General features: G+C 38.6%; 1 pseudogene; it reads left to right on the top strand.

The window, feature by feature from the left end:
* The first annotated feature begins 2,606 nt into the window (after positions 1 to 2,606).
* On the top strand, positions 2,607 to 2,705 carry LOC145564519 (small nucleolar RNA R71; annotated as a pseudogene).
* The last annotated feature ends 1,865 nt before the right edge of the window (positions 2,706 to 4,570 follow it).

The raw sequence follows: 4,570 nt of genomic DNA, 5'->3' as shown, positions 1-4,570 counted from the left end.
CGTGACCGTCCTTGTCGGAAGGAGCTCACCTTTCTCATTCTCAACAACGGTCATACCTTCCTTCTTTGGGACAACGTGAACGGGAGAAACCCACATAGAATTAGAAATGGGAAATATAATTCCCATATCTAAAAGTTTGGTTATCTTCTTCTTCACTACCTCTCCAATTTGGGGATGTAGCTTTCGTTGTCTCTCAATAAAAGGTAGAGTACCCTCCTCAAGAGTTATGTGATGTGTACACAAAGTGGGGCTTATACCTTTGAGGTCATCAATGGTATATCCTAAAGACCTTGATGCATGCTCAAGACATCACATAACTTTTGATCTTGGTGCTCACTCAAAGAAGAGCTAACAATCACAGGGAAAGTAGAGTTTGGTTCCAAAAATTCATACCTAAGGTGTGATGGAAGACGTTTGAGCTTAACCATTGATACACCTTTACCTTCCTTTGCAGTGGCGGCTTGCAAAGCTTCTTGGCTTGAAATATTCATGCATATATGCTCATCCACTTCCTCAATGCTTCCATTAAGCAAATCTTCATACAATGTCACTTCCTTGATAGGAGCACGTATCTTATCCTTATTCAACAAGACATTCTCAAGAGGATCATTATAAGTGAGCAAATGCTCATGCATGGAAAATACAACAAGATCAAGAGAATCGATCAACATGCATTTTTCTAAATATGAACATGGATATTTCATGCTTTCATTCAAATCAAATTCAATGACCTCTTCTCGTACCTTGAGTGAAATCTTTGCACTCTTAACATCAATCATAGCACCCGAGGTATCAAGAATTCTACCAAGAATAATGGGAATAGTAGCATCTTCATCCATTTCATGCACCACAAAATCTACCGGAATTACAAACTTCCCTATTCTCAAAGGAACATCCTCAACCTTCCCCTTGAGAATCTTAATTGACCTATCGGCCAGTTGCAAGGTAATCTTAGAAGGCATAAGTTCTCCTAACTCAAGTCTTTGATAAACCGAATAAGGCATTAAGCTAACACTAGCTCCTAAGTCACATAAGGCATTATCAATTTGCATCTTGTTAATGGCATAAGGGATAGAGAAGTTTCCGGGATCTTTCAACTTTGGTGGCATCTTGTTCATTATAATTGCAATACAATTCTCGGTCAATTTGACCGTCTCCACCACATCACAAGACCTCCTACCACTCAAAATGTCTTTGAGAAATTTTTCATAGTTAGGCATTTGAGTAACAACTTCGGTAAAAGGTAGAAAAAGATGAAGTTGCTGAAGCATGTCAATAAATCTTCCAAATTGTTCATCCCACTTATGTATCATGAATTTTTGTGGTTATGGAAGATTGGGTTTCACAATCTCTCTCTCCACTCTCACCTCTCTAGGTGTCTCAATCACAACCTCACTTAAAGATGCACCGTTTCTCTCATCCTCAACCAAGACCTCCTTAGGACCCTCCTTAGTTCCACTCTTCCTAGGCTAACTCTCTTCAAGAACCTTACCACTCCTTGTAACAATAGCATTCACGGGTCTCTTGGGATCTAAGCCTTGGGAACATAGAGAAGAAAGACAAGCACGGTCTTTCAAAGTATTAGAAAGTTAAGAAATTTGGTTTACAAGCATCTTATTATGAGTCATCACTTCATTAAATTTCTTGACACTTACGGCCATGTAAGTGCTCAACAAATTTGTTTGATTTTTAATGATTTCCTCTAAATTAGTCCTAGAAGAAGAGGGTTGTGAATAGGAATTATCAACTTGAGGCTTTGGAGCAAATCCGAGTAGAGGGCCTCTTTGAGCATTTCCTTGAAAATTGCCTCTCCCTTGATTATTCTAATTACCCCTATTTTGATTTTGACCATAACCGTGATTATGGTTACCACCACCTTGATTATGATTTCCATAACCTTGGTTTTGATTACCATAATTTCGGTTTTGATTTTGGCCACTATAACCTTGATTGTTATAATTCCCTCGAGAACCTTGGTTCCCTTGGTTCCTATAACCACCACCTTGGTTATAATTGTCAAAATTGCTATGGTTTTGGTAATTCCTATTCCATTGACCCCTTTGGTTATCAAACTTTTTCACATTATTATTGTTTGACACAAAGTTCACATTTTCACTCTCATTATTATCAAATTCATCATTACTCTCCAAAAAAGCATGAGGGCAATTACTAGAATCATGATCATATGAACCACACACATCACAAAACAAACAACACTAGGCATGTTACTTGAAGAAGGAGGGGGATGAGATTTAGAAGGAGTACCTCTCCCCTTAAATTGGGAGGGAAGACTTGGAGCTTGGGAAGAAGAACTCCCCAATTTTTCCTTGATTGCACTTACTTCCTTCCCTAAGTTTGCCATTTGTGAAGAGAGATTGTTAATTTCATTCAAATGATCAACCGAGTACACCAAAGAGATACTCTTGCTAGTTGATTCTCTCTCACCATCTTGCCAATCTCTATAACACTTCACAACATCCTTAATGATGTCCACAACTTCTTCTTCAGTCCTATTCATAATGGGACCACCGGCTCCTCCATCTAGGCATGACTTACCTTGGGGACTTAGACCTCCATAGAAAATTTGAATAATTTGATCGGTTGGAATCTCGTGGTGAGGACACTCCCTTTAATACTCCTTATACCTCTCCCATGCTTCATAGAGTCTCTCACTTGGCTTTTGTTTGAAGCCTTGAATCAAAGCTCTTGCCTCCGCTGTTTTCTTTTGTGGATAGAAACGAGTTAGAAATCCTTTGTAACCTCGTCCCATGTCGTTAGAGAATTCGGCTTAACCTCCTTGTTTAGCTATTCCAAAGCACACCCAATGAGAGAAAAGGGAAAGAGCTTGAGGGGGATGAATTCTTAGGAAACTTCGTTCACCTTGATAGTATTGCAATAATTTTCAAACTCCTTGAGATGATTTAGCGGGCTCTCATGCTTAGCTCCACTAAATTGTCGCCTTTCTATCAAAGTGATCATAGCCGGCCTAATTTCAAAACCATTTGCCGGTGTTGTGTGTGGAGCAATTCCACTCTCAAATCGATATGCACCGGGAATCCCCAATTCTTTCAATGCCACTCTCGAATTTTCTCCCATTCTCGTTTATTCCTCTTGTTGTGGTTCTTCTTCACTTGAAAGGATAGAGCTAAAAGATCGCCTAGCAACCCTTAGTTTTGTAATAGTCCTCTCGATCTCCAGATCAAATGGCACAAGAGAATGACCACGTGCTCTATGCATACAACTCAAAGGAAATGATTAGTAGCACGGCTACAAGTGTAGCCTTAAAGAGGAAAATCTTTTTGTAGGTTTTTTTATAGAATGAAATAGACTCAACAAATATAACAAAGCACCAATGTCATTCCCCGGCAACGGCGCCATTTTGACAAGGGGTTGAAACTAGGTCTTTATATAATTCTTCCCTAAGTCAAACTAAATTTGTAAACGCTTAACAAACCTTATACGAGTATTGGGAAAGCTAAGGGTCGAACCCAAAGGAATGAATCAAAACCATGTTATAGTCTAACGTTAAGCTATTTTGAAGAAATGTTAAAGGTTGAGTATGGTAACTAGGATAACAAGAATCAAGAATTCAATCAAATTGCTAAACACTAGGGATATAGGTTCCACACATAAGCTTAACAATCACGCTAATTGATAGATCACCCGATTGACTCAAACGTTGCAAAGGACAAACATAAGTCGCAATCAAAGGAATTCAAGGGTTATGTCCTATAAACCAAACTAGGGTTCACTGTGAATGATTAACAAGGAGAATCACAATCAAATTCAATTAATTAAAGCAATTCCCAAATCAATTGTTCGTGTCATTGGAATTTGCAATGCAATCTAGATTAATCGTATAGGTTTATCACTCCTAGTCTAATTAATCACATGCACAACTATTTCAACCAATTTAATTGCAACAATCAATCAATCAAGGATCATCAACTAACAATAATCATCAATCAAGCATGCTTCCCCTTCTCCCTAGCAACTAATCTACTCACTAATCATGGTGAAATCTAAAACTAGAACAAATTTAATCTCAAACATATTCATCTCAAGCTAAATCAAAAGGAAATACTATCAATCAACAAATTCTCAAGACTAAATCAATATCCAAACCAAATATTCAAGCATAAAAGTAAATTGCAATTGAAGTAAACTGAAAGGAAAGAAATCTTACTAACTTGATTGATATTGAAGAAGAATCACAAACTTGATTGAAGAAACAAATGTTGAATTACAATTCAAATCCAAAGATTACAATCTCAACTTTCTCTCTCACTTCTCTCTAGTTTCTCTCTCTAAAAACTAAGCAAATAAAATATTATCTAAAAGTTGGCCTTCAAAAGGATTTACAAGAGTATATATAAGCAAAGAACAAAAGATGATCGACTGCGCCCTCTTCTCGAAGACACCGCGGGCGCGGAGAAATGGGTACGGAACCCATTACTGCCTCCGCGGGCAGTCTGGGAAAAACCCGCGCCCGCGCCCGCGGCACATGGCGCAGCAAAATGCCCTATTCCAATACAAGCAGGGGGCCACGGGCTCTTTGATCCGGAGCGCC

This window comes from Chenopodium album, chromosome 1 (assembly GCF_948465745.1).
Source record: "Chenopodium album chromosome 1, dcCheAlbu1.1, whole genome shotgun sequence".
Taxonomy (NCBI): Eukaryota; Viridiplantae; Streptophyta; class Magnoliopsida; order Caryophyllales; family Amaranthaceae; genus Chenopodium; species Chenopodium album.
This window is presented reverse-complemented; position numbering and strand designations above follow the sequence as displayed.